Here is a 22,457-nt window from a genome sequence, read left to right on the forward strand (position 1 = left end):
GGGAGAACTAGTACGGGTCATGATGGAAGCACATGTAGGAGTAGATATGGGAGAGTGCTAACTATAATTGTTTAGGAGTACAAGTGATTGTGTGTGTGTGTGTTTTTTTTTTTATTTTTTTTTATTTTTTTTTTATGTATATGTAGAGCAAGTGTTGAGTTGTATTGCAAGGCGGAATATTTGGGTTCTTATTATTTGCAACTTCACAATTTCGAGGACAAAATTCTTTTAAGGGGAGAAGGTTGTGAAACCCAGCCCAAAGCCTAGGCCCATAAGCGCAACCTATCAAGCCCCAGAGTTAGGCCTTCTTCCTTTTTCCCCTTCTCTTCTTTTGTCCCTCTCTTTGGAAGACCAAGTCCCCACCCCCCCTCTCTTCTCTGTCCCTCATGCCATCATCGCACACCTCACTAGACATCGAGTCACACCGTGTCTCGTCCCCCCTTCGATTTTTCTTTCTCTCTCTCCCTCTCTCTCTCTCTCTCACACTCACTTCACTATGTTTGTCGTCGATCCAATAAGTTGTGGCCGTCATCCACCATGCCTTGACCCCACACCTCGTTGGTGAGCATCTACCGACCCCCTCTCCCTCACTTCTCATTCGTATCTCTCAATCAGTCTCTAAACACAAAAACCCACATGGGTATGAAAACCCTAGCTGCATGTTGCCACCCCGTCGTGCCACGCCCATTCAACGCTGGCCATGGTGAGTATTTCCCCTACGAGCTTGCTGCTGCTGGTAGTCATCTTCCAACGATATCTTTGTTTCTTAGTCCCTCCTTTAATTTTTTTCTCTCTCTCATAGCTCCTTCGCCGCCACTAGCCCTACAATCCAACATTAGCCGTGGTGGGCTCCTCAATCTCAATCCCCATCCCTCTTATCTTTCTTTCCTCTCTCCTCCTTTTGCTCTAGTTCTCTTTCCTAGGGTTTTGTCGTTGCCGTCACCGTCATCTCGCCGTGTCCTCATGATTCCTCACTGTGGCAGCATCCATAGAATGTAATGCCCCAGTCCTGCAGGAATTGGAGAGTTACTTCCTATCACTTAAACTCATATTTCAACAATATATTTATGACTCCAAATTCTCAATGCTATATAGAAATTATTGTTTCAAACTAACTATCTCAATATATTCAATCTCCCAAAATATGAAGTTATTAGAACACAACAAATTACTTAACAAAAATTGCCAATACTCATAGAAACCTTTTATGCTTAAATCATCTCACCTATGTTCCATAATCTTGATTCTCAAATGAAATATTCAAATTATCTAAAAAATATTGTGGAGATAAGGGGTGAGTTATCAACAACTGAGTAAGTAGAGAACATATCCTAGTATGTAAACATAGTATTTACAAAGTTCAGAATGCAGAACAAAATATTTACTTTTAGAATGCAAAATCAAAACATATTATCAAAATATCAGAGTGAAACTTTTAAAAACAATCTTATTAAAAAATCCTTTGGTATTTCAAAATCTGTGACTTCATCTTCGTATCATATCAAAGCATCACATCAAGACAGATACAATGTCTAACCCCTATGGTAGGGTTATAAACCACTATTATACTTGTGGCGGGGTCGTATGCCACTATTATACCCATGGCGGGATCATAACCACTATTATAGCCATGGTAGGGCGGTACACCATGCTTAGCCCCCGTGGTAAGGTTATAAACTACCATTATACCCATGATGGGGTCATATACCACTATTATACCCGTGGTAGGGCCTTAACGAAAACATAACAAAAGCAACATCAGAACCAGATTATAATCAGATATAGAATCAAAAACTCATGCCAAGGTTTTTAGATTCCATATCATATCAAAACAGAGTACTGAAATAGATTCAGATCATATCACATATTCAAAAATAGATTCAGAACATCTTCGCATCACATGTAATTTTTTATAAATTTCATATTCACTCTTTTTGCAAAGTTCAGAAACAGAATGCCAAAAAATTTGCTCATGTCTACTACACCAGTCATAAAAAAATTACTTTTCTCTTTCATAGATTTCGTGAGTAATGCAAAATAAATAACTAAGGTTGTTTCAAGTTTCTTTTCATAAGAAAGCATGTCTATTTTTAATAAAATCAACCTCAGTTCATTTCTTTAATACAAAATCTAGTATAGGAACCCTACCTACCTGGACTTCTTAATTTCTCAAAATTTTCTCACAATAGTGCCAAGGGAATATCAATTGTCATAGTCATGTAACTTGAGTAAATTTTCAATTGTACACGTACTTCATAATTGAACTTGAAATAATTAAATAATCTATTTTAATGACTCAAAACCTAAAATCTTCATAACCCTAAAATACCATCACTTCCCAAATTCATCGATATCCACTTAAATTCTCCGACTAAGACAATAAACTCTAAATTATTTACTATGGAGATCTAAGTATAAAAATTTAATACCAACTAATATAATTTAAAACCTTAAATAATTTAGAGTTTAAATTAGATTTAAACAACCTTTTGGGCTAATTTAAAGTGGGACGAAGCCCACAATATTTTTCTACAGTCAAGCTTAGGCCATTGTAAAACCAAACCCAACAGAAATACAGTTCAAAACACCTTATGATTTGGCTTATAACTTAGAGGGAAAAATTGTGATATCACAAAACAAATCTTCTCTACTAGCTGCGTAAGAAGCTTTACGGGGAATTCATTTTATTTGCAAACCAGGCAGCCGTTCACTGTGAGTAGAGGTGGCAAAGGCTTACAGAGAGAGGAGGGGAGGTGCGACTGGGTAGTGAGCTGGGCCGAGGTCGACAGTGGTGAGCGTGGCGGCATGACACTAAGAGAGGGAGAGAGTGATGGGAGAGAGAGAGAGAGAGTACGGCGTGAGGAAGAGAGTTTTACCGCACGAAGGGGAGAGAGAGTCCAAGTTGTGCGTGGCAGACTACGGTTCAACTTCATGTGACATGGTTTTGCTCTCGGTGACTTAGCTTGGACATCCAATGGGGCTAGCCTCGTTTCCTATTAATGCCGAGGCAGACTGGTTGTTCAAAGTGACTGTTGGCATGGTCTGGTTATGTCTTAAAAAGACATATTGTGAATTTGAGGTGGTGTCGTCAACGTGGATTTTCTACACAGCTAGTTTACGGTGGCTAAACCCCAACTTGGGCAAGAGTTTTTCTTGTTATGTTTTGAGTATCAAAAACAGAGGTTTTTGGATTTGCTTTATGGTGGAGAAAGAGATGTTGTCTGGGCAACCGTGGTTGGCTATAGCAGTCGAAGGTTGAGGGTGAGAGTTGACTTCACCATGGCTGAGCGTTGTTTGTTGTCGGTTGGGTGGTTTGTGCGTCTGCTATAAGCTGTGACCGTGGTGGAAGACGTGGGTTGTTGGGTTCAACGATGGTGGTGATGGGTGTGACAGCGGTTGGCTTGGCTTAGAACAGAGTGTTGCAACTGGAGGGGTTGCAAGACAGAGCTCAGAGGCCTCGACAGCATGAGGTGGTGTCTAGCATGACCATAACAGAGTCCTCCATGGCCTGACTCTGCATGGGCTAGGGGGTGTGAGGTCTTGAGAAAACTTGCCTTTGTGGGACTTCAACGTGGTTGGATTGTGGGTGGTGAAAACTTATGGAGAGAGAGAGAAAGAGAGAGAGAGAGAGAGTTTGTGAGGGAGTTGGGGTGGGAGAGATTGAGAACGGGTCTACTGAGTGAGAGATCTGGTTTGTGAGGAAATAATCTATGGAGACCTGGGGAAAATAGGAATGAGAAGGAGTGATCGACCGACAGGGGGAAGAAAGAGAAGGGAAAAAGGAAAAGTGTTTTTCTGACATCAAAATGAAGTTGTTTATGGTGGTTGGGCTCTCCTCCTAGGCTGGGTCTGAGTATGGGCTTGGTGTTACACAGAATCTCCCTCTATAGATCTCTATCCCTCTCTCCACTGTGCACGACAAGGGAAGCCTACCTCAACCATTGATTTCCCTGTTCGCTGTAAGACCTAGCTGAGACACCCCAATACCTTTTCCCTCCCTCTGTTCCTCTCATATCTTGGCCACCACCCACACAACCCCTCAAAGGACCACGTCGTCACTGTTGAGGGCAAAGCTTATGTCTAGCTATTGAGTACAGGACACATTCGATCATTTAGAAGTTTGCCTACGCGCGGTAAGTAAATCCCGGATTGACTCTTGAAATACTAATGTGGAATAAGTTATTATCTAATTTTGGTTGTAGTCTGGTTGTTAATGAAAAGTGGTCGGGGGCCTTGTGGAGCGTTGAGTTATAATATTGTAGTTGGTGACGACTGTCGACCTAAGGCTGGTGGAGCGTTGGGAATCGCGTGTAGTTTGAAAAATTGTGAAATTCTTCGAACTGCTATCATCTTTGTGTGATGAACTATGTGTTGTTTAATTTGTACCATGCCATGCCATCCAATAACTGCTTGCTGCATAACTGCATATTCATTATCTTTTTACCATTATTAATTGTGCTATATTCTTTGTTTGTGCTGTTAAACTAGAAAACTATGATTTTTAGTGTTATAACTAAAATGAGGGTTTTATGGGTGAATGCGTATCACGACCCCAAGCCGAGATGGGGTATTATCTCGGTGGAGCTCCTCTAGTCACTCAGGAGCGTGCAAAACTAAGTCGGTCAAGATGATAACACTCTTGGTATGACTCTGTGGCCCCTCTATTGGCAGGGGTTAGAGGATGTCTGGTTACGTATGTACTAGGCGTGGAGCTGGGCATTGCCCTTTACGAAGTCACACACACGGTTGTCACTCATGGTGTGACGAAGTAAGCCAGAGTATGCAGATGGTCCCTAGGGGAGACCATGGTGCACATCGTAATAAATGAATGTTATCTGTGTATAAATTTGATTTTTGGTTTGAGTGGCTATAATTGAAGCACTTTTTGGTAAAAGATACAAACAAGATATTTTATTTTATTTTATTTTTGGATAATCTCTTATGATTGTTGTGCGTGTTTGTTTGTATGCTTCCATGTTTGAAGTTCTTGGTTGTTGATTTGTGGATATTTTTACTTGCTGAGATTGCGAAATCTCATAGTGGTGTTTCCATCTATGGTTCCGTTTCATAAAACTATAGACTTTGATACAGTAGACAAATATGAGCATGGAAGAGCAACCCCACCTGAGGAGTGATAACCTGGGGTTTATCCCTATTGTACTTGATTGGTCTCTTATTTTATTTTAATTGGTTTGATGAATATAGCAGCCTTATGGAGGACTTTCTTGTGGGTAGTATTTAAATTTGCTGTTACTTTGGTTTTGGACTGCCTTATTATTTTCAGTTGCGTTCCTAAATGTACACATATTGCATGTGCGCAGACACTTGCACACTGCATTGGGGGTGAATGACCCGATTGGCCAGCACCCTATTGTCGACTCTGCTAGATCAGGCGTAAGGGTCGAGGGCGCCACAGTTTGTGTTCATACGGTATTTTGAAATGATTCATCAATTGTCGGTAGCTTGTAAAAATCAATCCCAGTAATACTTGTAAGAGTTACGTACGAAGGAAGCTTGGTCAAGAGAAATTTGAATGAACCATGATTTTTGCTTTTGGTACCGTAGGTATCGATGGACCCTATAGTTATTAGCTAGGGGTTGAAAATAGCATCCAAACAGTTGGGGCCTCACCAATCGAACGTCTGCTTATATAAGCCTAAAATCCCATACAAATGATTAAAGAAATCAAAACACAAAGTAATCCTGGGTAAAATGGGTTTCTCATTTTTAGCTTCAATGCTTAGTTTGTGACATTCGTTTTATTATTATTATTATTATTATTGTCTTTTTAATGTGTTCAAAACTCCAAACACTACAACACAATTTATCTTTTGTGACAGAGGAAACTGTCACCAAAAATGGCCAAAACGTCACGAAAAATATTTAATGACGGTTTGAAACCGTCACCTCGACTGTCACCTAATGTTATTCATAGAAAACAATTGGTGATGGTTTACTATTGAACCGTCACTAAAAATATTTTTAGTGATGGTTGAAGGTGTTCCGTTTGGTTGAATGTTCAAATGTTACTTTTTTTTGTGACAGTTGAGAACTATCACAGAAAATAACGTTCGGACATCAAATTGAACGTTCGAATGGCAACTTGACCGATTAGTGTTCGAATAAGAGAATTTGACGTTTGTTGATTATAGTTCGAGCGTATCATATTTACGTTCAAAATTCCATTGAATGTTAACGGACAAAAGTTCAAACGTAATGGGTTTAACGTTTGGACGTTATTTCGAATGTAAACGAAGGAGCATTCGAATGCAAGTGGTATGTTCGGGGCTTTGTTCGAACATTAATTGTTTAATCGCTCGAACGTTTTGTTCTTTTGAGTGTGAGTACGTTCGAACGTAGAGGCCTACGTTCGAATGTTACTATCCAATTTTATGTATTCATGTTTGAACGTTGGTTTGAATGTGAACCAACGTTCGAACGTTTTTAATTTACATTCGAACGTACAGATCAGAAATACTAATTTCATAAAATTTAAAAACATACCAATTGTATCATATTACATACCATCAATTAACAAGTAACAATGTCTTATAAAATTTTAAAATTAGATATTAAAACTATCCGCCAATACTGATAAAATTTATTTCTTCATTTTTCCTCACCCATCGCGATTCTGTTGCAACGACATAATACGTTCCATTTACACCATCATCTCTCGTTGCACTTGCTCTTGGACTTCACTGCGTATTCTTTTCTCCTGGTCTCTCTGTTTGTTCTGCAAACGCATCTCTAAATGAGACTGTCGTTCTAAGAGAGATTTTAACTCTTGCTGTCTCGACCTCATATACTCATTCTGACGCCGTGCAGCTTCTAAATCTTTGGTAAGATTATTAATTTGTGAAGTCGATGAGGTTGAGGAGGATGAACATCTATGTTTAATAGATCGTCTCAAACCTCTTGCCATACTAGACTGCGGCCCGAGCACTTGCGTGAATATGTCTATGTCACTAAGGGAGGATTCCCCAGAAGTCGACTGCATCTCCATCATTTTTTCCTGCAATTTTAAAGGTAATGATCGTTAATAAGTAACGTATTAAAAGAAATAGAAATAAGAAATAAATTATTCACAAGTTACATCATTTATTTAACAAAATTAACACTGTTTACATAATTATTTGTAGCGACAGAATCCATCCACTCACTATGCTCATTAGTGTGAGCAGCAGCATAGACATGAATGAGAGAAAAGTTTTCAAGATCATCATGTTTCTAACAAAGCAACATACGTAATTTTAAAAAGATAATGTTAGTACTTAAATAAAAGAATATCAGAAAAATAAATAAATTCTATAATTTTTTAATTACCATTTTTTCTACAAGATGGTGGAATGACCTTGAATCGGCACGATGGTGGACAGTCAGAGCAAATCTATTCTATGCATTTGTAAAACTCAAGTGTTACAAAAAATATTAAGAGTGTTAATTGTAATATATATACATATAATATATAGAACGAATATGAATGTAAGTAATTAAAAGATATAAATGTAAAATACCTGATAATCTGGAGATGCGAAAAGATCACAACACTTTCTCCAATCATCTAACTTCATCTGTTGGAAAGGAGACTGCGCAGCCTCTTCCAACGTCTCAAACTTCTTGAAGTGGTCATGATATCGTCCCTTGTGACGCCGGAATAGTATAGCCATCAACTCATTCACGATTCTCAAATTCTCGCTATGGCCAAAGTCGAGGTCAAATTCATCCTAACAAGTGAATCAGGTCAAAAATATGATATGCTAATCTAGGTTTAAAAAATGTACTCTCAAAGTAAACTCACCAGCACAACTTCGAATGTGCTCCTTAATCTCATTCGGAACATCTCGCCATGAGCACATAAAATGGAGCATAAGCTCGAACTATTATGCCAATATAGGAGGAAAGCGCTGCTGCACTATCATCCACTCCTCTAGTGGAATTATCAGGAATGGTGATCTTGAGTTTTCTGTGCCTTCTACTTTTCTCAAGAGAGATGCCACGTGTATAGCCACGACCGCGACGTGCAGATGCATCAACTACATGATAATAGATAGTATAATTATAGTTATATAGTTATTGAGACAAAAATATTAACTATATAATTAATTATCAACGACAATATTTTCTTACTGGTAGGTGTTGACTGACTGTGGGGAGTCCTCAATGAGTTCTCAATGAGTTCGGGATTTGGACTTGGCGGAGGCATATTTCTTCGTTGTCATTTTGGCGGCATCCTTGAAAATAATTAATAATATCAAAGAAAATTAATTAGAAGAAATTATGAAAATTCAAGATATTTTATAGTCACCTATATGAATAAAATATTTAGAACTTTTATTCATCTTCAGATGTATTTTTCATACTTGTTTCAGAATCTCCTTCAATAACATCTTCATCATCATCATGCACCTCTTCTTCATCCTCCTTATCCACCTCCTGGCCGGATTCTAATTCGTCTTCATCTTGTGACACTTATTCTTCTTCTTTTTCCTCCCCACTTACTTGTATTGAATGATCATTTAATACGGACGAGTCGAGATGGACGGGTGGGACATCATCTCTACACAAGGGGAGCAATTCGAGTGCACCAAGGTCAACAAACAAGTTAATACCCTCTCCATCTTCTTGGTATGCCTCCACAATCGGAGTGTCATCTTCATTTCCACTATTCTCGTACTCTGCACTCGTTCCTGCTTCATATATATTTCGAGGGACAAATTTTTGTACGACTCGCCAAGTTATCTCTCCACTACCTTCATCAGCATTTTTCATTGGATCAATCTAGTAATAGACTTGCGTAACTTGACAAGCCAATACGAATGGATCATCTTCGTACCATTTAGATGCAATATTGACACTCGTAGAGTGATTATTCCTATGTATCGAAACGCGACCACTGCCTAGATCCCACCAATCACATTTAAAGACATATTTACAGACTCACTCAGATATTTCAATCCAATAATATCACGTATGACACCACAATAGTCAATATCATCTGTTCCATGACTCCCCTCAACCAACACACCAGAGTTTTGAGTCTTTCTATTACGTTCACAGTCCAGAGTATGGAATCTATAACCTCGAACCATGTATGCAGTGTATCGAAGTGCTCTATTTGAGGGACCATGAGCCAGTGCATATAATTCAGAAGAAATTGATCCAAGATCACGAGTACGTTGTTCCAAAATCTAACAATGGAAATAATATATATTTATTAAAAGTTACCTAGAGTTAAAACTTTCAAAATATAACATATATAATTTTAATTCATACACGTTCTTCAAACCATCCGGGAAATTCTTCCTTGTGTCTTGCCTCTATATTTTCTATACCTTCCGTCCTAAGTTTGTCCATGTGCTCACTGTTATAGATAAATGCAAAAGATGTATATTTTGAGCACAATAATTATAGTTAAACTTGAAAAAACCTAGAATTATTCGAACTATGAAACGACATACCTGAGATAATCATCAATCTCCCAGCAATTATTTAGCACATACCATCGAACTTTACCCAACTCTCCATCGATTAAATCGTAACCCATTTGTGCACCCAAGGGTCGTACATTCTATGAAAACACTGATAGCTCACGAGGAGGCGGAACAACAAGATCAGCATTTCGCTTTTGACGATTAAATGGTGTCTCAACACCACGAAGATATAGACAGCAAACTGTTAACCATTCATCGTATATATAAGCCTCTACTATTGAACCCTCAACTCTGGCTTTATTCCCAACAGTGCGCTTTAGTCGACCCAAATATCTGTCAACTGGATACATCCAACGAAACTGCACCGGTCCACCCAACAGTACCTCTCGTGGTAAATGTATTGCTAAATGGACCATGACATCAAAAAATGATGGTGGAAAGATCTGCTCGAATTTACATAGTATAGTAGCAATATCTTCTTCCAATTGCTGCAACACATCTCGATTTACTACCCGAGCGCACAAATCCTTAAAAAACATACAGAGTTCGGATATGGCGACACGTACATTAGGTGTCAGCTTCCCACGAATTCCCACAGGCAATAACTTCTGCAAAAATACGTGATAGTCATGACTTTTCAATCCACTGATTTTCCAGTTATCAGGATTCACGCATCTACCAATATTTGAAGCATAACCATCTGGCAACTTCACACCTTGCAACCATTTGCAGAAGTCCATCCTCTAACATTTGTAAATTCTCGATGATTTTCATCCACTAACGTTCGAATGTAAAAATTTATCATCTGAACGTTCATATCATCATAGAGGTACCTAAATTGAGCAGGAAATTTCCCGCACTTTTATTTTCATATTCGAACGTTAATAAATTTGGCGTTCGAACGTTTATAAATTTTCAGTTATTTTTATCGACGAACGTTCGAACGTAACATTTTAATGTCCGAACATTCAAATCTCACTTGGATGAATAGTATATATACTATGATATATAGTATATATATCATAGTATTATATATACTATGATAGCATAATACTATATAAAATATAGTATATATACTATATACTATGATAGCATAATATATAAAAAATTATATATATATATATATACTATGATAGCATAATACTTTAAATGAAAACATAATATGATAGTATATATATAGTATTATATATATATACTCTATAATACTATATATATAATACACTATATATATAATGCACTATATATATACTATATAGTAATGATTTTCTGGAATCACATCATCTGAGGGTCATAATTTGTATAACTTTCAACTTCATCTAAATATATGACTTTCAATTAACACCTATATCAATGAACACCTATATCGATGTCTGAAGATATGTACAGCCCACTTCATAGCCACAAACGCAACAGCTGAAAGTACGCAACTACAATGTGATCACCGATCTATCTAGCTAGTCAGTCCTCTATATATTTATTACTTGTAACACAATCATGGAGGATGTTTGAACATTACTTTGAAAACAAAAGGGATCAATCCTCCCACTAAAACTGCCTTGCTATTTACTGATCCAATGGCCAGTCCCCTTTTTTATCTCCCTCTATATGAAAAAAGTATTATACTTTATATATAGTTAAGTTATATAATTTTTTTTTTAAGATTAAGTTTTATACTATACTTATAATTTGAATAATAATCATATTCTAACTAAATTAGTATAAATATATTATATATACGTACTCTATGTTAAATATTAAAAAAAGAATGTAATACAAGTATATTACTTAAATTAAGATCCTAAACTTATAATTTTCTTGTTAAACATATTCAATAAAAATTCAAAAACAACAATCACAATATTTCAAATCCATATTACTAAAACAACAATATTCCAACAACAATATTTCTACACATATTAATTCATCAATGAACACTATAAACTCACAAACTATTCACAATATTCACAAACAATAATCACAATTATTTCAAGAGTAAGCATAAAATCACAACAACATGTATAAATATATTGCTAAACTTGAAGAAATATAACTAGCACTTACAAATTCAAAAAACCAATTAATCTAATTGCCATTCATTAGAGAGAGTAATTTGATTCTAATAAATCTATTTAGGAATTTGTACACTAGAATTTTGGGTACTAGTTGTAATAAATAAAGTATATCGTTTTGAACTAGTAATAAGAGCTTGTGGTTCTAATGTTGTTTTCATTAGTTTATAATGGATCGTATATATATAACATATTATATATTATATTATAATATATAATATAGTATTAGATATATACTATACTATATATATAGTACATTATATATATAATATACTATAGAATACATTATATATATATATATATATATTAATACACAGTATATATAGATACTATAATATACTATAGATATACTATAATATAATATAATATATAGTACGCTATATGTTATAGTATATATTATAATATATAACATATATTAATAATATAATATATTATAGTCAATATTTTGGAAAATAAATCAAAAAATGTTCGAACGTACTAAGAATTACGTTCAAACGTAACGTGTATATAAGCCCAAAACAGAACGGCAAAATGTCATTTTCACCATTACTAACTTTGTTCTCGTTTGCATGCCGCCACTCCTCCGTCGCCGCCAACGTCAAACTCTGCCACAGCTGTCACTAAAAAGTAGACATTCATCTTTTAATCAAATAACATGTATTTTATTTGAGATTTCGGTTTGGTTTTGATTAAAACTGGTCAAGTGTTGGCCGAATGTTTAACACAATTTTCCGGCCACCACGGCTTGCCATTGGCCAAATAGTCACCGTAGAAAAATTTTTTGGAGTGTATACTTCATTTCTATGGTGGCATTACGACATTTAGAACCTTGCAGATTGATTTTGGAGATTTCAATAATGGCTGAGTCGACTTAGCCATTTTGTGTCGTAACGTTCGAACATACAATGTTTCAATTACATAGTCGTTAAGGCTTCTACGTTCGAACGTGTATTGTTTTACATTCGGACATTAGTTTTTTGTAAAATTTACGTTCGGACTTTACTTATAACGCCCGAACGTACTATTTTTTAAATTTATTTATGTCTTAATGTTTGGACGTTCATCCTTTACGTTCGCACGTAAAACTCATACGTTCGAACGTATAACATAAACGTCCGAACATACGTTAGTTAAATTTATTTACTACTTACGTTCAAACGTGTATGTTATACGTTCGCACGTACGTGTTTTACGTGCGAATGTATAAGATGCACGTCTGAACTTAAATTTATTAACATTGTTTTACGTGCGAACGTAAAGAATACACGTCCGGACGTTTTATCTGAACGTTCGAATGTTAATGCAGAGCAGCTTAAAATTAACACAAAAAATGCATCAATGTAAATAATTTTTTTTCCTTTTCTATTTTCAGGATATGGCTCATCCTCTGCATCCTGTGAAATGCGAGGGAGGGAAGGAGCCACTCAGGACACTGCTCGTATCGGGGCTCGTACTGTTATGGTAGAGCGAGAGGTCCTGATTAATGAGTTTGATGAACACATATGGGAGCAGACGAATCTGAGAGATGTTTTCATCAGTAGAGGTTGGGGAAATATCTGCACATTGAGGGGGAAGGTATATCCCTCAATGGTTCAGGAGTTCTATATGGGGATGTGTGCCACGCCTTAGGACACATCCTTTCACACCGTGACTATACGCAGTGTTTCCTTTGAGATTTCACCAGATGTCATCGCCAAGCACCTCAAGATTCGTCGAGGAGTTGAGACATCTGCACACGCTACATCCTCATGGGATGTAGCCACTTCTGCATCATCTACTGGCCGCCCATTTGAGCCAGCATCAGCCAGAGATGCAGACTGACCAAAGGCTGAGGATACTGGCCTCGAGGCTTGAGATGATGACCAAGACGAGGATTTCTACATCCTCACCGGGAGGGACAGCATGCAGATCGAGAGGAAGAACTCATTCAACCAGAACTATCTGCTACCTTTCTTCCGCATGTTGCACCTTATTGTTGCAACAAACGTGGATCCTGTGGCACATAAAACCACATTTAGTCGGCTTCGGGCACAGTTTTTGATACGAGTGGCACGTTGAGATCCCATAGATTTGTCACTTCACATCTTTGAGAGGATCCGTTATGAGGCGAGCATCGACTCCACGGATAATCTCCCATACAATATCCTGATCAGCATGTTATTACTTGCATGAGGAGTGCCAACTCAGCCAGAGGAGCGGGTGAAAGATCAGATGAGCCCCCTCGACATGACCACGTAGCATTGGACAGGCTAGGGGACGTCAACCACCCCTGTAGAGGATCTAGTTCCTCCGATGCAGCCTGAGCCAGGTCATGTGGAGAGTAGTAGTCAGCAGCCGCCGAGTACATCTGCGGGAGATGCGCGGCCTACTTTCGGTTGATGCGGTGATCTCACAGGTGACTGCGCATATCGATCATAAGATCGATCGATCGCTCGTGGCTATAGAGGTGTTTGTATCTGAGATCACCCATCGTGTAGGTATCCCCAACGACAAGGTTGATACCTTGACTGAGAAGGTACGGAGTTCGAATTTTGTGAACAACGCTATCATCTGAGGGTTGTTTAAGAAATTCAATCATATTTTGTATTTTACTTTTATTATTTGCAAAGAAAAATATTATTTAATATTTCTATGGTTTTTCACCATTCAATTCTCAATATTTTATGATGTTATATTTTCCATCTTTAATTCTAAATTACTGCACTTCAAATATATATAAACATAAATAAATATATTACAAATTGTGTATATATAAATATATACAAGTCAATTATATAGACTTGTTCACAAATCATGCACTATAAAAACCACATAATTTTTAAATTAGAGTAATATTTAATTAAAATTGGTGCCAACGTTCGAACCGAACGTTAGTAATTAACGTTCGTATGTTGGCGCAAAATATTTTACGTTCGAACATTAATTACTAACGTTCGAACGTTGCGCCAAAACATTTCACGTTCGCACGTAAGTAGCCACAATGTTTGAACATAAAGTTTCCATACGTTGGAACGTAAAAAAAATCTCATCTGTCTTTAGCGACGGTTTCCAGAAATCATCATAGAAAAGGGTTTTTAGTGACGGTTTGGGGATTGTCACAATTTTTCAACCATCACTAAAAAGCAATTGTGTTGTAGTGAAAATGTGCTTTTCCAACCACTAATTTCCACATGCAGCAATATGCAATTCTGCTGCATTAATACTCAATCTCGCAATGTCTCTTGTTAATTGATGATTCTTGTGAGCTCTATCATGTATTCCTACAATTATTTTCGTGAGTAGTGTCCATTTGTGCTTAGTTTTAAGAATTTTTCTTGTTAAGCCTTTGAATTTGAGAAGTCTTTTAGATTTAAGGTGCAATAATCATGATTATTAAAAAAAAAAAAAAAGTGGTGGGTTTAGTAGAGTGGGGTAAATAAGTTCTTTAGAACTGACCAAAAACGGGAGAATAAAACATGAAAGGGTGGTGGATTTAGGAGTCTCCATCACTAATACAAAATGCCAATTGAGCAGAATATTTCAAAGCTACTATATTTGGTTTGCAAGACACATGATGCGGGAATATCACCCATGGAAAATCGTTTTACTGCAGTTACTCATTTCCCTTCATAGAATAGCTACCTAGCTGCAATTTTTCTTCTCACTTGCAGTCCCACAGATTTTGTGATCTTTACTATAACTGTATGTACGCATCGTTGAAAAAGACCATATTTCTTGTAGTTTTTATATAACTATGTAATCCTCTAGTTTTGTTTGTTTGCATATTCTTTTGTTGAGAACATTTGGGAGGCTAGAGAAAGAGAAAACAAAAAGAAAATGAGAAAACTATGGTACTTAATTCAATTGGCCTGGGTGACAAAAGATCCCTGTAGTACAAAAGCAGTAGGATAGTTTGTGAATAGTAGTGAGATAGTTTGAGTTAATGTTATATGGAGTTTTGAGAAAAGGAAAGAGAAAATGTTGAATTAAAATTATTATAAAGTTAAAATATTGTTAGAATATTATTTTTTAATATTACTTTTGTTTGGGGATTTGAAAAAGTTGAATTGTATTTTAGTTTTGGTTTGAAACTTTGGGAAAATTATAATGATTAGTTTGAAAAAGTTGTAAATAATTAGTTTGAGTTTAGGAACGGCGTTATGGGTTGCTTTTTGGCAGGTAGAAATGGTGCGACCCAGGTTTCTACATGACGAAACTTTTGGCCGAGCTCCCGAGGATGAACTACCACGTGGTGATGGAAATTACGCCCTGGTGAGGGCATTGAATCATATGACAGAATTCCTCTAACAAAATTTCCAACCCAAACCTCAGAAAGAGCAGAGAGGGTGCTCCTATGAGCATTTCTTGGTCCATAGGACCCTTGGATTTATGGGTGAGGAAGACCTAATGCTGGGAGATGGATCAAGGATCTGGAGTAGACATTCGAGGTATGTTGTGCACTGAATCCTAGAAGGTGATTTTTGTGAGCTGCCTGCTGCAAGGAGAAGCTGGCACCTGGTGGGAGACTAAGTGGGTGATCCTTGAGATGGAACTGGGATCTTTCACAGTAGTGACCTAGCAATGCTTTAGAAGGAGTTTGATGATCGCTTCTTCCCTAACACAGTGAGGCGTCAGAAGGCAAGGGAGTTCAATAGTCTAGAATAAGAAAACATGACAGCGGAGTAGTATGCTCGGAAGTTTACGGAGCTCTGTAGGTTTGTGACCCATCTCATTGCCACTAAAGAGATGTGGACCAAGCGCTTTCAAGATGGATTTCATCGGCAGATTTGCAGGCAAGTTGCTTGTCTACAAATTCTAACTTTTTAGACATTGGTTGAGGTGGCCTCTATAGCAAATGGGGAAATTTTGTTGTCCTGTAGGCTCTCCGACGAGCCAGAAGAGGAGGAGCTTTACAAGAGAGGGAAGCAACTCGAGGTCACCTCAAAAATTTGTATCGAGAACAAGGTCCAAGCCACAGGCATCAACTGGTGTGCACATATGGGGCCAAGCCCCAGTTTGCAGAAATTGCAACCGATCCCATGAAGGTGACTGTCTTCAGGGTGGGACCTAATGCTTCAAATGTGGTCATGCGAGGCACTTCGAACGTGAGTGCCCTAATGCTGCCGAAGAAAATCGACCAAGATAGCATGGGGGAAGGTCGAATCTGAGGCAAACAATGTAGGTAAGGATGTATGCTCTGACACCTAGTGAGGTCGATGAAGAGGCCCTGGAGACTCAGGACTCGGAGGTCATCATAGGTTTGAACTTGATCCAATTTTTTTTAAGTTGTTGCATTGTGTTGTTTAAATTTTTAGAATTTCACTAGGAGTGATTGATCTCGTCAAGGAGAGTGTATGAATACTGTGCTTGTACTTTGTTTGATTTGGGAGCATCCCAATCCTTTGTGTCTACTACTTTTGCACGAATGTGCAACTTAGTCACTAAGCCCTTACCACAGTCTGTGGTCATGGCATTACCAAATAGAAAGATGGTATGGTGTTCAAAAGTCGCCTTAGGCTGTCCTTTGAATTTTGGAGAGAGGACACTTGATGCCGACCTGATAGTGTTCAAGCTGCTTGGGTTCAACGTCATTCTGTGTATGGATTGGTAGTTTTGGCACTTCACGCGCTAGTATCAATTGCAAGTGTTGTGTGATCAGTTTTCATCTCCCTGGAGGGGACTTTTTGGAATTGGTGGGTAACAAGTTGAAGTCGAGACCCACGGTTATATCTGCGATTCAAGTGAAGAAAGACCTGGCTAGTGGGGCAGATGCTTATCTAGTCCAAGTGGTGTCTAAACCATTAGAAAGGAAGTCTGTAGCAGAGATCCCAATCATTGAGGAGTTCTCTGATGTATTTGTGGATGACCTCCCCAGATTACTTCCTGCTTGCGATGTCAAGTTTACAATTGACTTAGAACATAGAGCGGCTCCGATGCATAAGGCTCCTTACAGAATGTCACCAGCTGAGTTTAAAAGAGTTGGAAACCTAGTTGCAAGAATTGGTGGACTAAGGATTTATTCAGCCCAGTTCCTCACCTTAGGGAGCGTCCGTGCTATTTGTCAAGAAGAAAGATGGCACCATTAGAATGTGCATTGATTATCAAGAGCTTAACAAGGTGACCATAAAGAAGAAATATATATTGCCCGCATCGATGATTTATTTGATCAACTTCAAGGTGCAGCCACATTTTTTAAGATTAACTTGAGGTCAGGATATTATCAACTAATAATAAGAGACAAGGATGTACCGAAGACTACTTTCAGATCGAGGTATGGGCATTATGAGTTCAAAGTGATGCCTTTTGGACTAGCTAATGCCCCTGCAGCTTTCATGGACATGATGAATCGGGTGCTTCAGCCCTATCTAGAATATTTTGTGATAGTCTTTATTGATGATATTCTTGTTTAGTCTCGGGATTTGTAGGAACATGCTAATCACCTATGGTTGGTACTGGGTAAGCTGTGGGAGCATCAGCTATATGCAAAACTCAACAAATGTGAGTTTGGCTGGATGAAATCAAGTTCCTCGGGCATGTCATTTCTTAGGAAGGTGTGGCTATAGATCCTAGTAAGGTTGAAGCAGTTTTGGCAAGGCCGCATCCCATAACAGTGCATGAGATTTGAAACTTCTTGGGACTCGTAGGGTACTATCGAAGATTTGTGGAGAGGTTTTCTAGATTGTCCAAACCACTCACTACTGACTAAGAAGAATGTTGAGTTTGTCTGGATTGATTAGTGTAAAAGAAATTTCCAATAATTGAAGAAGAGGCTGACCTCAACACCTGCTTTAGTAGTTCCAGATCTACACAAGTCATTTGTGGTTTTTAGTGATGCTTCTAAATTTCGGTTAGGGTATGTTCTAATGCAGGAGGGGCAAGTTGTAGCTTATGCATCCCGCCAACTGAAGGATCACGAAAAGAACTATCCCACTCATGACTTTGGAGATTGAAGCAGTAGTTTTTGCTCTAAAGATCTAGTAGCACTATCTTTATGGAGAGGCATGTAAGTTATACACCAACCATAAGAGCCTAAAGCATTGCTTCACACAGAAATAGCTCAACATGAGGCAAAGAAGGTGGTTAGAATTAACTAGGGACTATCAGTGCAAGATTAAGTACCATCCAAGGAAGGCGAACTAGGTTGCTGATGCTTTAAGTCGGAAGTCCCATTTGGTCAATGAAGCTGAGTCATCAGGGATAGACTCTCTTCTTTGTGGGATGAGAAGGCTTCTTATGGAGAGTTCACAACAAGAGGAGATGTTAGCCTCTATGCATGAGGTAAGATTGGTCAACTTTGAGGAATTGAAGACTCTTCAAAGGAGGGACACAAAGCTACTGGATGTTTGGAAGAGAGTCAGAAAGTCAGGAGGATCTGCACATTTCAGTTTGGGTAAGGATGGGCTTCTATTGTTCAGAAATTGTAGGGTGATTCTTGCAAATTAAGAGTTTAAGGGGAGAATTTTAGCAAAGGCACATGCGGCTCCTTATTCAATCCACCCCGGCAGTACGAAGATGTATCGAGACCTAAAGTGGAACTTTTGGTGGGAAGGGATGAAAAGGGATATTGCCTTATTCGTTGAGAGATGTGCCACCTGCCGACAAGTCAAAGCTGAGCATTAAAGACCTACTGGTAATCTCCAACCCCTCTCAATTCCAGAATAGAAATGGGATGATATTGCCATTGATTTTGTAATGGGTTTCCCGAGGACTCAAAGTTGGAAGAATTCTATTTGGGTGATTATCGATTGGTTGACCAAGTGTGCTCATTTCCTACCAGTCACAAGTACCGACCCCATGGGAAAGTTGACGAGACTATATGTGAAAGAGATAGTCCGATTGCTTAGAGTACCCAAAACCATTATATAGGATCGGGACCTAAGGTTTAGATCCCATTTTTGGAACATGGGCACTAAGTTGAAGTTTAGCAACGCTTACCACCCTAAGACAGACGGCAAATCATAGCGCATTATTTAGACACTTGAAGATATGCTGAAAGCCTATGCTTTGAAATTCAAGGGTAGCTGCGAGAATCATTCGCCACTCATAAAGTTCGTGTACAAGAACAGTTTCCAAGCCTCCATTCAGATGGCACCTTATGAGGCTCTATACGGGAGGAGGTGTAGGTCACCATTATTTTGGGATAAGGTTGGTGAAAGCAAGCTTATTGGCCAGAAGTAGTTCAAGAGATGAAGGACCAAATCAAAATCATATGAGATAGGATGGTAGCAGCGCAGAGTTGCTAGAAGAGTTATGCAGATACAAGGAGAAGAGATCTATCATTCGAAGAAGGCGACTTGGTATACCTCAAAGTCTCAGCCATGAAGGATATTGAGTGGTTTGGGAAGAAAGGGAAGCTTAGCCCAAGGTATGTCGGCCCTTTTCTAGATAGTGGAGAAGGTTGGGCCTATCGCTTACAAGGTTTGGAAGAGTACGGGCCTAAGATTTTTTTTGACAGAATATGATTTTTCAATAGGTTTGATAATTAGGTTTAAAATCTTTTAATGGACTAAGTGGATTTTCATCTGGAAAATTTTTGGGACAAGTGTTTTTTTTTAAGATTGAGTTGAGGCCCAAAACTTAGGAAAAAAACCCATGTATTAATCCCATGCAAGATCCAAGACTTCGGCCAAATGTTTTCAGCTTTGAGCCCTAACCCATGAAAATAATTCCAGACTCCACGACATGCACAGTTTCACTTCTATTCCCACTGCATGCACGCTTCAATCACATACGTGTTTGTGATGACCTGAGTTTGTCTAAACATGGCCCATAGAATTCATTCTTGGTTGATGGCATTTTAAGAGCCTTAGTTATTTTGGAATACCTAAGAGTCTTTGATTAAGTTATTTGAGCCCAAAAGGGGAGTGACCCTAGATTACCTTGTAATTTTTGTCCCTATTTAGAAACTCAGGCCCATGATCCAGATCTTAGTCACTAGTGCCATGTGTCCTGTAAGTGTTAAACTATGAATCTAGACTTGATAGTGGGATAAGGGGGAGAGAGAAGTGTTTGAAAGCACCAAGAAGTGCTTGCACGCCTACCCTAGAGGAATTGTCGCTTGTCAACATGCTAAACCTTCTAGATGAATCAAGGGACAAAAGGAACCTAGGAAGACTAAGAGATTTTTGGCCACCCATCTTCCCACACGCCTAGATCCTTGTCTTGGCCCAAATTCGAGTTCCAAGGTAGATTTCTTGGGAAAGGAAGCCTAGCGAAGAGAAATAGAGATTTTCTAGATAATCTGCATGGGAAACCGAAGTGGGGCACAAAGGATTTCGAATTTGGTGAGTTTTCTCCAAGTGTCAAGCATGCACTAAGCTTCTAGAAGATTAGAGGAAGGGACTCTTATATCAAAAGACAAATGTGCCCTTAGGGTTTTGGCTAACACACTCCCAAGGTCCCCATTCACTTGCCACTTGTCACTTAGACTATCTTTAGACCAATGGCACAAGAGAAGTTACCTAAGGAAGGAGCACTAGGAAGATGAAGCATCAACTTGAAAAATGGAAGAAGGAGTGGACGGCTAGGGCAATGGCACAAGCCCAATTCCACTTGTCATCCATGCCTAAGGTTGCTTGTTGGGAAAAGGAAGAGGTATGAGAGGTCTTACGAAAGTACCCTTGAAGAGATATTCACTTGCTTAAGAAAAAGGAGGGCATAAAAGGGAAAATGGAGGGTTTTGGCCAAGGGAAGAAGAACCCACACGCCACCCAAGCTTTTTGTCTTCCCAATGGAACCCAATGATGGGGAACACCAAGGGACATTTCAGCTAAAGAAAAAAAGGAAGAGGGAATGGTCACTTGTCTTGCATGCAATGGACTTCAAAACAACCAATGAGGGATTGATGAAAATTCTATAGAAAGGGAGAGGAGTCACATGCTCTCATTTGACATTTTTGGATTTCTACATGCTCTCATTCTCTCCACACTCTCTTACACGATCACTTTGAGATTTCCTCCACTTTCTCACACTTTCTCTCAATTTCTTTCCAACCAAACAAGAGGATTCCTTTCCAAGAGAAGTTTTTGCCACCCTCAAGATTAGGAAGGGTAAGGATCGGTTTTGCTCTTAGTTCCGCACACACAAGTCACTTTCTCAATCCAAAAGTGAGATTCAAATCTCATAAGATTTCAAAATGATAGAACACACACACTTTCTACCCGATTTCTTGGAAAATGACTTGGTTTTTAAGAAACCCTTGAAGCCAAATAGTAGGGGGAGTTCATCTTCCATGTTTTTGACCACCACATGTATTTCTGTTTTACTTTAGGTTTTGTTTTACTACATGAATGGAATAAAGGGGTTTTTGACCTAAGAACTCTAAAAGCAGAGTGGTTTAAGATCAAGTCATGCCCTAAAAATCCTCACACACTCAAGAACACGAAATAGGGTTTTTAGATATTATTTCTAATGTAGTGTATTTGGATTTACAACTTGCTAGTATTTCTTTATGCGGATTTTTGTAAGTATAAGTATACACTCAACTTACTCTTGCTTAATATTTGTATATGATTGTGTAAATCCTTTCATTGTTATGTTTGCTTTGTTCACTATTTCTTGTTTGTTGATTTGAATATGCTTATACGATCTTGGAATATGAATATTACATGAATGGTATGATTCGGTTTTAAGATGAAAATGGCATGAATGTCCTATGCATGTTTCGGTTTTAAGGAAAACATTGTCGTTGATTTGTGTTACTTGATGATTGGACTATACCATGTCTTAGAAGTTTTGGATCATGGCCAAATACCATGATTTTATGTTTTTTTTCGTTATGCTTTGATTTCTAAGCATATATGTTTGAAGAAGAAGCAAGTTTAAGTGATGAATCTTCATGTTTTGCATCTATATGTTTCAGCCAAGGCCCTTTTTCATGGGTTCATGTATATGTTTTGATATCTCATGTGGTTTATTTTATCATGCTATGAAATGAACATTTTATGCTTGGTTATTTCATGCACGACATTTCACA

General features: G+C 38.2%; 1 pseudogene across 1 annotated transcript in view; it reads left to right on the forward strand.

Moving 5' to 3' along the window:
- LOC121253470 overlaps window positions 1-17,568 on the forward strand; it is a 21,733-nt pseudogene extending 4,165 nt beyond the window's left edge. The window contains exons 6-10 of the transcript XR_005938403.1: window positions 5,285-5,430; window positions 15,662-15,754; window positions 15,815-15,930; window positions 16,363-16,470; window positions 17,142-17,568. The product of XR_005938403.1 is annotated as an uncharacterized LOC121253470 (transcript). The remainder of the gene's footprint in view (window positions 1-5,284; window positions 5,431-15,661; window positions 15,755-15,814; window positions 15,931-16,362; window positions 16,471-17,141) is intronic.
- The last annotated feature ends 4,889 nt before the right edge of the window (window positions 17,569-22,457 follow it).

Source organism: Juglans microcarpa x Juglans regia, chromosome 2S, assembly GCF_004785595.1.
Source record: "Juglans microcarpa x Juglans regia isolate MS1-56 chromosome 2S, Jm3101_v1.0, whole genome shotgun sequence".
Taxonomy (NCBI): Eukaryota; Viridiplantae; Streptophyta; class Magnoliopsida; order Fagales; family Juglandaceae; genus Juglans; species Juglans microcarpa x Juglans regia.